This window comes from Phoxinus phoxinus (assembly GCF_949152265.1).
Source record: "Phoxinus phoxinus genome assembly, chromosome: 11".
Lineage (NCBI taxonomy): Eukaryota > Metazoa > Chordata > Actinopteri > Cypriniformes > Leuciscidae > Phoxinus > Phoxinus phoxinus.
This window is the reverse complement of record NC_136886.1, coordinates 4355834-4370208: the sequence shown is the minus strand read 5'-3', so window position 1 is coordinate 4370208 and position 14375 is coordinate 4355834.

The following is a 14375-nucleotide window of genomic DNA, read 5'->3' as shown; positions in this document are numbered from 1 at the left end:
GCTTTGTAATTGTACATTTGTTGGCAGTAACGCCTCATAAAGTAAGCTTTTCCAACATTTTTTTTCCAACATCATTATTGTCCTCTTTGGAAAAACAATTAATTTATGTAATTTCCCCCCTAAGAATCCAATAAATCATTTTATGTTTTCCCCTTACCCCACTTTTGTTGCTTGACCAGCCGCACCGTGGAAAAAAGTCAAAGCAGGTAACAAATATTTTAATCATGTTTTAGAGTAGACCAGGCCAGCTAACTACACTTACAATACAATACAATAATTTCAGATGGTAAAACCATGGTACATTTCATGGTATTTACATGGTACCTTCACAGATAAGGCTTAAACTAGCCCCAGACTAAAATGCATTGTTCAGCTGTTTTAACTGAAAGCAACTTGCATTGACATATCTTACAATATGTTAGTGCCATTGTTTTATCTCAAGATGCACACCAGTAATGTTCTTTTTTTCTAAGACAAATTTTAAAAAGTTACTAAGGCCCAGTTTCACAGACAGGGCTTGGATTAAGCCAGGATTAGTTCAGTTAGGACATTTAAGTAGCTTTTATAAACGTGGCTTATAAACATTACTGGTGTGCAGCATTATGACAAAACAATGGCACTGACATATTTTAAGGTATATAAGTTGCTTTCAGTTAAACTAGCTTAAGCCTCGTCTGTGAAACCGGGGGTTAAAGTAATACTAAAATATTACAATGGTACTTGTCCAAAATTGTAGTTCCATAGTAGTTTTGGTACTTTTTGTGTTTATTGTATAAATACTCTATATATTATTAGCAAGTAAAAAAAAATGGTTTCATAGTGATGATAGCAAAAGTTAGTAAAAGGGAATCATACCATGGTATTTTTTGTGGTAAGTTTTTTTCACATAAGCTGTGGGCCCTCTCTAATTCTGAACTGCATTGCAGAGAGATGTTTAGTGCTTTGGCAGCGACAGGTGAACAGCTTGATGATGTCAGACAGTGGCATGCGCCTGACTGGCTGCTAAACAGAGAAATCGCATCAGTCGACATGACTAATGACTGGCTGTAGTCTGTACTAAAGATTAATGTTGAATAAGTACCTGGCTTCACAGCTCCCGAGCCACAAAATAAGCAAGACTACGCATTGCTGCGTCCACAAATTGTTCAAAGTAATCCGGGCATCGAAGCAACTTCCTGCCTGGCTCCATCCAAAAATCACAAAAATATGTAATGCCCCTTCTGCATGAACGATTTAGAAAAATAATACACAGAGCCCCCCCTCCCTCTGTATGGCACACACGTAAAAGTACCAAAAACACTCCGGCGCTTTGAACTAGGGATGTTTTCACAGCAGGGAGTCGGTGAGGTAATGTTTGAGTTGTCTTTGCGTAGCTTTCCGAATGACTGTTTATGCTAGACGAGAAGTTCTTCCTCATAGCTGTGGAGCTTTAACTTAAATGTCACAAGTCCCTCTGTTTCTACACTCCAAGCTCAGGAAGGAGAATGTCACCGTTATTACCAGTGAAATATTTGTCTAGCTTTCACTGCTTTCACCTTTATGCCTTCAGGAAACAGTGGAGGAGGTGAGGTGGACTGTACAACATGGTAGTATTATAGCTGGCCTCTTGAGGAACTGCCTAAATGTTGTTCATCCCTATGTCACCCATCCCTGAAAAACAAGCAAGCAGTTGGGTGAATTCATACGGGACGTGACATGTGTAAGTACAACATATTTGGTTCTTTGTCTGTTATGCACAGACTAAAAGTAATTTTTATGACTTATGACCACATACAGTTTATCATGAAAGAATTAGTGCTTCATTCACTCACTCACTCAAGGTCATGTCAGCAAACAATGGAAGCAGGTTTATGTTTCAGAATAAATATATATATATATATATATATATATATACAGTACATATAAAAGTAATTGTGATGATTTTGATACTGTTTGAGATGATCTCAAAATGTCAAGTTGTGACAATCACACGTTTGCGGCTTAATTTCTTACATTTTAACCTTTATTTCTCGTAATTGCGACTTGATACTATCTCACAATGTGACTTTCTTCTCAAAATGTGACTTTGTATCTCACAACTGCAACTTAATCTTACGTTTGTGAGTTTATTTCTCATAATTGCGTTTTTCTCACATTTGCAACTTAATTTCTTACATTTGAAACTATTCCTTATAATTACGACTTTGTATCTCACAATTGCAACTTGATCTTTACGTCTTTATTTGTCATGATTGTTATTTCTCATATTTTTTTACTTTTTCATTGCATTTGTGACTTTATTTCTCATAATTGTGACTGTATTTGTTTGATTAATGAGTATTTCTCGCATTTGCGACTTTAAATCTCGCAATGTGACTTTATATCTCTGCAACATAATCTTACATTTGTGACTATTTCTCATAATTGCATCTTTCATTTGCAACTTCATTTCTTACATTTGCATCTTTGTTCCTATTTCATGGCTTTATTTCTTGCACCTATTACTTGATTTCTCAAAGATGTGACTTCATATCTCGCAATGTGACTATTTCTTCAAAGAGACTTTGTATCTCACACAATAGCGATTTAATCTTTCATTTGCGCCTATTTCTCACATCTGCATCTTTACTTATTGACATTGTGACTTTAATATCGCAAAATATGAATTTGTATATCTCAAAATTGTGACATTTCACATTTGCAGCTTTATTTCTCATGATTGTGACCTATTTTATGATTCACTCAGGATTGGCTTCCATGATACATCTCAAAACACAATTCATACACTTCTCAACTTTAAATGAAATAACATCTAAAGGCAATCATAACTCGTATTATTGCAATTTTTATTTTAAATGGGAAGTCTGATCATTTGTGTACAATTTTCTCTGTGAATCGCTCACCTGGATGCACATTTCTCTCACAGATACAGTTTTAGCTTATCTTTTTTTACAGTCTATGGTCTTAACCCATTGATTCCTTGAGAGGGTTCATTTCAAACCCGGCTTGACTCAATGAGAACAGAAAACAAAGCGGGCCTTTTTCCTCAAGTGAAGCGAGGGCTGCCTTCTCCAGCATGTTTGGATTAATAAGGAGTGATTGATGAAGACAGGAGAGGAAACGTTTGATTCCTGCTCTGCTCCCGTTCCTGTGAGAAAAACCATGGGAAAGAGAGCTATAAATAAGGAGTGCCGGTTCATGTGCAACGACCATCCCGCTTAGGCACGTCGTGGGTGCGGGGTGTGTGTGAGCGAGAGTCGAAGTGTGTCAAGTGTGTGTGCGTTGTCAGTATGTCAATTTGGCATGAAGCACAGACTGGCGACAAGTTTTGGAAACAAGGCAAGGAAAATATTGACCAATCATGCACAGCAAATGTCAATACAAAAGCTTCAAGTGTGCACTTTCTTTGCAGAATTAGTCCATTACTCAAACGTTCACAATAATGCAAAGAGTTCAGTGAGGTGAAACATGTTAATAACCTTATATATTCTATATTATGTTATTACCTATACAAGTATATATTTCTTTCTCCAGTATTTAACTCCTGAATCACCCAGAGACGCATCATTTGGGCTATAAGGTTTGCAGGCCACACAGGAACTAAGAAATATGTAAATATACTGTATGGTGTCCACAGTCGGTTACAAGCCATAAAAGCATGAAAAGGCTGTTGCTACAGCTTGGTCCGCTTTAAGGGAACATCACGTTTTCACAAATGTTGACTTGTCCTAAGTGTACTTCAATTTTTTTTAACTTGACTGAAGTACTTGTCTAAATATGTGGCTTTTATCTAGACACACTGAAGCCAAAATCAACTACAAAGATACCAAACCAATCATGTTTTGTCATCTGAGATAATGAAATTTGAAGATAAAACCGTGACCTTTTCCATTAAGTCTAGTTGCACATATCATAAAATTACAGAACTCAGCACATGCGAAGTTGAAGGGTCAGCACATATCATTATATTTCACTCATGTGACACAGATGGAGGTGAAACAACAAACCCGGGCCTAATTAGCTGGCCTGTGTGCAAAGTTTAGACTTAGAAAAATAAACCCCCACCATAAAGAGTTGTGGGGTACAGCGCAGAGAGGTAGGGTGGAGGTGTGCCCACAAGCAAAGATTTCCTGAGTTCAAAGGTTGGCGATTTCATTCTAGAAGTGCTTTCAAATGGACTCTTTTTGTCACCGCTGATGTAAACAATCAAACAAGTGTTAGCGCTGAACATCTTGTTCTTGACAGCTGTGTTAACAAATTAGCATAACAAACTACAGCTGGATAAACTTGTTCTGAAGCTGTTTTAAATGTAATGTTGTATATGTGATATTCGCGAATTATAAAATTGATTGCATATGTCGGAGCAGCTTAATGATGTTGTTGCTTACAATACGTTCAATATACAATTCATGCATTCCCTGGGAACTGAACCCATGACCTTGGCATGGTCAGCGGCATGCTTTACTGTCTACAAAATAAACCTGATTTAGCCTACATTTTTAATTGTAATGCACATTCCTGGTTTCTAATTCTGCAAAATTCATTGCTGGTGCACATATTTCTTTATAAAAGTTTTTTTTTTTTGAATGAAATCTAAATGCAGTAGTTTGTTTCGCATCTGAAATTACTTTATGAATGCCTTCTCAAACCCTGAGATAAGCACCTGGATTCTTTTTGATAGTAAGAACCAGTTTACACAATCTAATCCATTCCCAATTGATAAAATCAGATTATTATTGAATATTCCTGTTGAATGTCCTGTTCCATTTGAAAATACAGTACCATTTATGAGTTTGGGGTCGGTAATATTTTTTTAATCACTTTCTTACAACAAAGGCTGCATTTATTTGATCAAATACAGTAAAAATACAGTAAAACAGTAATATTGTGAATTATTACTACAATATTACTGCTCAAGAAAACATTTTTAGCAGTTGCTTAATATTTTTTTGTGAAAACTGTGAAAATATATTTTTCAGGATTCTTTGATGAATAGAAAGTTAAAAAGAACAGCATTTATTTGCAACATTTAAGTAGGGCTGCATAACGATTAATCGCAACTAATCGTTTGCCGAATAAAAGTTTTTGTTTACATCGTATATGTGTGTGCACGGTGTATAATAATTATGTATATATAAATACACAAACATGCATGTATAATTTTAAGAAAAAAATCTATTTATATATTAAGTATTTATAAGTATATATAATATAAATTATATTTAAATATAAAAATGTATATAAACATGTAAATATTTTTTTTATATATACATGCATGTGTGTGTATTTATAAATACATAATTATTTTACACAGTACACACACATAGGCCTATATGATGTAAACAAAAACTTTTATTCTGCAATCGATTAGTTGCGATTAATCGTTATGCAGCCCTAATTATAAGTGTATTTTCCGTCACTTGCTTAATAAAAGCATTGGTTTCTTTAAAAAGAAAATCGAACTGACCCCAAACTTTTTAATGGTAGACATTATGGACAAAAAAATTGGTTTCATATTGATTTTGTACATTTGGTTTCATACAGCATTCAACATGTACATTTTACCAGCAAGTGATTTGTATTGCTATTGGTATCTCTACCAGTTGAGCAAGAGGAGAATTAGCCATGAGCAATAGCATAGCTTTGTTCTTAGTCATGTAGGATTGAGGCGAGCAACATCATGGCTATCTTGAATGTTTCGCACTAAAAAGGAAACTTGGAGAGGTCGAGAAACGCCAAGAATCTACATTCCCTCTCGAACCGTTGGCGCGAGGTGAAGAAAGGTTAGCACGGACCCTAATACTTCTTTAATTGGTTGACTTCAAATTAAATTTGCATTAGTTTATAGCTCTCAAAACAATCGCCCCAGGGCATCATAAACAGCAAAACACTGGCAAACAATTCCAACGCTCTCTCACAAGTCAAATCTCGGAACTCGGCATGCTGTGTAAGGTTGGCCAAAGTTATGGTGAGGATGTTTGGCAGGGGCAGTATTGACACTACAGCTACTCACAACATGCCTTGTTGAATCTTGGATTGCAATGGGTTTCAGTTGACTGCAAAGGTCATTTAGGTCCACCCAGTTTCCCAAGTGAGTATATAAGGGTATCGCTCAGCTATGTGGCACTCAGGCTGTATTATTATTTTTAGAGGTGGTATGAATGTGACATTTGGCCTCTTATCCACCCACACTAGATCAGGATATATTACAGATAAATGTGGTTAAAATTTGATTTTTACCCTCAAAGTTGACACCGATCTGATTGTTAGATTTTCTAACATTGTTCCTGATTTTCAATTCTGATCTTTGACACCTTAGTCAGATTCATATTATCCGATACGTAAAGATTTCGATGTCAAATAAATGCTGTTCTGCTGTTCCGAATCCTGAATTTTTTTTATCAAGGTTTCCACAAAGATATGAAGCAGCAATGATAATAATTAGAAATTTTTCTTGAGCAGCAAATCTGCATATTAGAATGATTTCTGAAGGATCATGACCAATGATGCTGAAAATTCAGATTTGCATCACAGGAATACATTACATTTGAACATGTATTCAAATAGAAAACAGTTATTTTAAATGCTATTCACAATATTCCTGTTTTTACTGTATTTTTTATAAAAGAAATGCAGCCTTAGAGAGAGAAAAAATCTTCCAGACCCCAAACTTTTAGACAGTAGTGTGTATACAAAGTAAAAATACAGATTGAGTGATATTGACTGGGACTGTGTCTGAATAAACAAATTTTCATCTAGAATGCCCACTCTTAATATAGTAAACCACACTTGACATTTACTGTAGGCTACTATACTGTTAGTTGCTAGGGTGTATCTTGTCTTACCATCTCTTACCAAACTTACCATCTCATACAGAGTATGTGTGAAGACGCTAAAGCCTCACACATGTTGCTATTCAGTTGTGCACTAAATAGAAACAAAGAGGTGGATGTATTTGTTCAGAGTTTCCTGGCTCGCGGCCTGTCATGCTTAGGTGAAAAGACAAGTCATAAACGCCCTTCCTAATAAAAACCAGCACACAACACATCTGAGAGACACTAACCTGCCATTGCTGCTCGCACACCCCTTAAAACCAGGGTGTTCAATCAAGAATACATTTTGAATAGTAAACAGTGATTTTAATGTCTTCCAATTGCACCATCCTCTCGTTTTGCGGCCGTGAGCTAATTTTCGACACAATGATAGGGTATTTCAACGCATAAAATGCTTTTCTCTCACTCTTACGCTCTGAACACACAAATTTTCCCTGAAAGCAGGATGGTCTGCCAACAGCGGCTCCAACACCACCAATTACTTCGACATCTCGCTGCGAAATTGTATATCACACAATTACTCTACAGAGAATCAATTAACAGACTTTGGTGCTGAAAGCCGAGATGCTGAAAACCTCAGCAATGTGACTCGACAGCACTGGCGGGATCGTGTTTGCATGCGTCGCTTAGCTTGGACTAAACGGTGGCACGGCTACGCGTGTTTTGCTTGGCAGCGGCTGCGGGCCCTGTACACAACACGCAGCGCTGACCTCATATCTTTCATGTATTTGGTAACACAATAACAACTCGGCAAACGCTGCACAGGGTTTAAGGGGCTCAGAGAGACCGCCAGATCTGACGCGTTGCCCGAAGCTGTGCAACACTCACTCAGCGCTAATTGCGAAGCATAACAGGCCTATTTGTGAAAGCGCATGTAATGCACGAGGTGTAAGTTAAGTGCTGTTGAGAGGCGTGTGGCTAATGAAACGCTCAACAATTTATCAGCCTCTATAAATCATTCAACTTACTACCGCAATATGGCTTAGCCTAATAACGTCTCGATTTGATTGTCTTATCGAATGAGCATATGATTTATTAGATAAGCCGCGTCTATATTTACTATATAAACCATGCTAAAACTTACAAAAAAAACCTCTTACATGAACAACTAAACACAATGACACTCACACTGTTTCAAGAACATCCCATATTAATCTACTGTGGTTTTACAGTATTAACAATAACTGTATGGTGGCATTTTTTATATAAACTGTGGTTGGGAGAGGTTTTTTTTTTAACTCCTTCCCTGAGAAAAATTGACTTTGGCAACTATAGTTTCTGCCAAAATACCACAGTTGCAGTTATAGTTACTACAATAAAACTGTGGTAACTCAGTATTAGTCACTAAAAAAATAAATTAAACAATGACAGAAAGAATCTGAAAGTGTCTTACTCTGTTTAAAGAATATCCCATGTTAATTTATTTAGGTTTTACGGTAGTAAAAGTAATTGCCGTTACTATGGTATTTTAGCAAAAACAGTTTGTTATTGTAGCTAGGGATATTTCACTGTAGTGCCAGGTGAAAAAGGCTTTTATGATTTTTTAAATTTCATATGATCATTCCTACACTGTACAAAATGTGTGTAGTTTATTTTTTATAGACAAATACTATAAAAATGCTACAGTAAAACCTTTAGTTTACTGTAAGATACCTTACCATATACAGTGAACAATTATAAATGGTTTAGCATTGCATTATATTTAATTTTACTGTCAAATTGTTGGTATATGGAAGTTAAAACCATTAATTACCATATAAGTTATGGTGAACAACAGTAAAAGCACATTCCCAGTCCCTAGTCCCTGTGACATCATCACACATAATTATATTTTGTATAAATAATTTGGTTTCTCCTAGATTATCAGTAATTTACATTTTCTATTTAGTTAAAGTGTATTGCATTATTTTATTAGTGTCATGTGTGTTGATGGTGTTTTGTCTGTGTTTATGACCATATGCATCATCTAGATGTGAGAAAAGGACATTTTTATGAACAGACCATTGTCTGATGAACTCAATATGTGGCTTATTGTATCACTTAATTAAATATACAGTTTTACGTTGTAAAATGTACAAGCATCCTGTAATTCTGGAAACATTGTCAATATTTTTTATGGTGAATTTCTGGCCACAAGCTGCCTTTTTTTTTTTTACTGTACGTATTCCCCTTTTCTTTTTTTTTTACAGTGCATTACTGGGACCTTGGAAAAAAAACTGGTGTAGGATTTACTTTGAAACCATTTTTACTCCGCAAATCGCAAGTACAATAACAAATACAGTAAAATAAATAAAATAAATAAAAGATAAAAGAAATGGCAAGTAAATGTGAAATTTTAAAGTAGATGGACTGAAATAGTATTTTCGGTCACTTGATTTCGATGGTCCACTTTAGACACTAACTATATCTGTGCAACTATGTCAACTAACTCTCATTAGAGTATTAGTAGACTGTTAGGTTAGGGTTGGGTGTTAGGGTTAGTAGAATAGTAGTAGAAAAGTTGTAAAGTTACTTAAAGTCAGTAGAATATCTACTGACTTTAATATCTACTTACCAGAGTGTTGGCAGATATTAAGCAGACAGTCTACTAATATTTTAATAAGAGTTAGTTGACATGTAGTTGCAAAGTTACTTAAAGTTAGTAAAAGTGTCTAAAGTGGAAATAAAGTGTTACCATATTCTCTTGTAACATGTTCTCCAATAACTTTGAGTAAAAAATTACAGTGCAGGTTATGAATAAACAATTAAAGAATCCCAATGCCCACTCTCAGCCTTTTTAAAGGCAGTATGCATGTGCACGCATCTGTTTACAGTTTGTAGACATGCTCTGGTTTGGCTGTGGGCATCTGAGTTGCACTCTGCTCCCTGTAGCGCTGTAGGAGGCCGACGCTACTCAGTGGCTCCTTGTTTAGTTGCTGTTTTATTACTGCTGCCTGTTTTTCATTGAGTGTCCCATCTGACTCTTTACAGTGGCAGCAAACAGCTCCCAAATGCAACACTAACGGTACGCCAACGTGGGACAATGCCGTTCCAGAGGAGAAGACATCAAGCAGGCCAGTTTAGGGGCTATAACGGGAGGGCTTGAGCTACTCGATACCCCCCTTTAAGTACCAGATCCCCATTTCATACCCTGAATGGTAATTTAAACTCCCAAACAAGAGTGCAGCCCCTCTAAATAGGCTGCTAACAATATGGAGAGTTATTTAATAGCTCAGTTAAACCTTCAGGCAACTTGCTGTTCCTTCTTTTCTCACGTGGTTGCATAACAAATGCCCATATTTTTGTTCTACCAACTTCTGAAATGCTTACCCAAGCCCTATAAACCGCAAGGAGACTTCTTTCTCCTCTAATAGCACTTCTGATAATAAAACGCCACACTTGAGTAAACGACGCATTGGTATAGTAAAGTTCAACTAGCGAGTGATGTCAGACAGGGTTCGGGGGGCGAGGAGCTTGTAAATGAACTGAATTGGCTCCTCAGTAGAGAATGGCAGAGAGATATCTTACTATCCGGCCATCAAGAAGTAGAAGTGTAAACGCTGAGCCGCTGCTGGCCAGAACAGAGAGAGCCTTTTCAAGGGCAGCGGCAATAAATTGTGGTTTTTGACGTTTTGTTTTCTTTGCTCCGTTTGTTCAAAAATTATGATGGGGAACCGTCTCCAGAAAACTAAAAAGAGTCTTTCTGAAGATGTTTGCTTACCAGGGAGAATCTTTGCCAACTATTGGGCGCAGCCCAAACCAACCAACCTCGACTAACTAGATTTGCTGAAGTAAATGCAAGTGATGTTTTACCTCATCACCCCAATGATTGCCAGGGCATTGCTGTGCAGTTTGTGTTCTGAGGAGGTATTATTAACATATTATTAACATTGCTATAGAGTAAAATTTGAGACCCTGTGACATAATTTTGATCCAGTGATACTTTCTTCCGAGTTAATTATTCGGTCACATGACTTGCAAAGTCACATTACTTTTTTATGTGCATTCTAAGTGTATGTAGTTGGTAGTTTCTTACTGAATAAAAGATTGTTACGTAAGATGAAAAAACATGTATCCACCTATGGTGAGCATTTATTTTTTATGAACATTTGGGAAATTTTGGTGTTTTCATGCCGCATTTATCTCAAAATTTGCATAAAATATGTGGATGGAACATCTCACAAATGACGGAAAATTACAGCAATGGCGGGAAGCATTGCTTCATAAATGACAGAAAATTCCGGCAATGGTGTTGAAGTGTTGTCTCATAAATTACGGAAATTTTCAGCAATGGTGGGGAAGTGTTGTCTCATAAATGACAAAAAATTGTGGGAAAGCGCTGTCTCATAAATGACGGAAAATTCCGGCAGTGTTGTCTCTCTGCTAGGTCTCACTACGGCCTGTTCATCACCAATAGACTACGCCATGTGAGGGAACCAGTCTCTAGTATTTTATTTTTTAAATTTTTTCTTGTCCTTCTTCACGATTAGGTTGATTCCAAGGTCACCACTGTTATAAAGTTTCCGGTCAGAAGCGTTCAGAGGTGCATGGCCCTCCCTGGAGCCTGAAACGCTTGGTGTTTGCAGCATGGTGCCCAGCAAAGCGAAAAGGAAGGAGCAAGGTCATCAAAATAACTCGAAACTCCTCTGCTTGAATTTATTGGCCCAAGGTAAGCACTCTCAGCCTCTGCTGAGTCATTAAATGTAGAGCTGATAAGTTAAAATGAGTAGAGGGACGATGACATCATGACAGGGCTAAATGGTGTTTTATAGTGTTTCGTTTTCGCTTTTGGCGAGAAGCATCGAGTTCGGACGGAGGCTGCATGAAGGCTTGGGTGTGAAGGCCGATTGTGGAGTGATTTGTTCGTGTTGAGTTGTGTAAGTGCAATGCAGTTTTTCATGTGCTTTTGCTTTCACAAGAGATATCTGATTACTTGTCATACGCATAAACAAACAAAGGCATCAAATGTCAATCATTCACTTCATAGAGAAGCCATCACATCTCATCAAGTTAAAGGGGAAGTGGGTAACTTTTCACCAAAAAAGAATTACAAAAAGATTCAGAATTACAAAAAAAAAAAGATTCAGAATTACAAAAATTCAATCAAACACTCTAAACTCTTTGATTGAACTAATTTACTATCGTTATACTGATTTTTAGGGTAAACAACCTATGAATGTCTCATTTGGAGCAGAAAATGCAACCATTTTCTGAATCATTTCTGTATTTCTCTTAAAATATTCAGAACAAAACAATGAGTGCTCATCAATGCAAGACATGTCCCCAATGCTAGGGTTGTACGGGGCATTGCTATGGTGTTGCTCGTGGTTTCTAGGGTGTTCTGGGTAATTTTTCACATCTTTTATTTCCTACAAGGCACAAATAAATCTGATTGCTTGGAAATGAAATAGCACAACTGTCATTCATGGCTGTATTGCACAAATGGTGCAGGATGAGTTATGTGCCAACGTTCGGGATTTGAATGAACCCTTAACCTTAAGTACGAACACTAATATTTCTTAAATGTACTTTTAATCGTTTAGTAGGTTACGTAATTAACCAGCCTTGTTTCTTTCTTTTAATCTGTTGTTTATTTTCCTTTTCCAAATGCTGAGTGCATTGCGATTTAACAGAAATTCAAATCAGCTGCCGTCTTGACAAGTTGTTTATCTCTCGAAAAATGCAAAGTCTTGAGTTAATTACGCAATCTTTAGCAAGAGCCCTGCTTCGTTTACCTTTCATTGTCTGCCGTGTTGTTAATTGTGTTTGACAGCAGAATTAGATTAAAACTCAAAGGCTTCCTCTCAGACCAGTACAAAATCATGTATGACAGCTTGTGTTGGGTTTTAGGCCCGTATCGAGAGTGATGGCTTTCTCCATGCTGTTTATGAGACATTCCATTACTTCCTTTTCACTGTTGCCGTTTTCAGTGGTTTAAGTTTGTAAGTCGTGCAGGTGTGCTGGGCGATTTTTCAAAGTCATGCTTTCAGGTTTTAGCTTGCATATTTTGTTGCATATTGGCGGTTGTTAGGAAAGATGATAAGTGGAACATAGCAGGTTGTCTAAATTATTAAACCCAAACTGAATACCAAGAGCTGCAAGTCATTTCTAACTTTACTGGCAGTCCCAATACAGCGGGCTATATAAATGACTCTAAAAGACAAGTGAAAACCAGCGCAAAGTTTATTTTACTGTTTCAACTCCACATTCCTCTGTTCTTTGCAGGATGTCAGTTGCAAGATCTGCAGTGCATTATAGGGAAACATACGGAGTGTGTCATCTTTATCATCATCTTTATCCTCTACGTTCACAAATGAACAAAGAAATGTTCTTGCTTTTCATTTCCACCATCATTATATCTGCACAAGCACTCGCTGAAACAGTCCCTTGATTTTAAAGCAAGCAAGGAAGGAAGGAAACTCAGATTTTATGGTTTGCATTGGGTGGGGGGGGCAGGTGGACGTATAGCCGCTCTTTCAACCTATAAGCCACGACGGGACGTTGTAAGTAAGTGATTTGAACGCCGTGTTTGTTTATAGAATTTGATCTAAGTTCATAATTAGCTTAAACCTGATTAGGCAAGAGCTAAAGAGAGTACAGCTGGAACTGCTTTTTGGAGAGAGAAGGAAAAAATGAAAAAGTCAAGGTTTTTTCTTTCTCTTTGCAGACAGAGAAAGCCAATGTTTCTAATTCCTCGACTGATGGAACTCAGTTGGAAGGAAACTTTTTTTTGGAACTAGGTAAAGAAAGAGTTTAACACACACACACACACACACACGCACACACACACACACACACACACACACACACACACACACACACACACACACACACACACACAAAGAGAATTATACAAATTCTCATCTTTTCTGTGGACCACAAATGAGACATTTTTAAGAATGTTTAAGCTGTTCTTTTCAACACTATGAACAATGTACAGTGACTATGACCTCTCAAGCACCAGAAAGGACAAAAAAAAAAAAAAAGTCCATATGACTCAAGACAAGCTCATATTGACGTCAATCCTGACACACTTAAATGATGCAATTAAAAGGAAAAATTGGGTAAAATAATAAATGTTTAATTAGGCTAAAATATTTTTATCAAAACGTTCTACTATTTAGTATGATGTTTGCTTGTGTGTGTGTGTGTATATATATATATATATATGTGTGTGTGTGTGTGTGTGTGTGTGTGTGTGTGTGTGTGTGTGTGTGTGTGTGTGTGTGTGTGTGTGAATAATTAACATGAAATATATAAGCTAAAATTAATATGAAAACTATTATAAAATAAAAGCTATAATTCAAATGATTAATAAAACTAAAACAACACTGGTTGTTAATTAAAAATGTACTCAATCAGAAATTCAAGCCGTTGTTGTGATTTAGCCGCATTTAGTGAATAAACAAATTAAAACAGTTGAAACTAAAAAAGTTGGTCTTATGATTTTCAGTACTGAACATTTCCCTCAATTATATCATTTTGTAAAGAAAATTGCCCTTCAGATTGTTAAAAGCCTGGCCCTAGAAGTTAACATGTTTCCTAGTGAGCTAATAAACCCCACATTGATATCTGGTAGTCAGA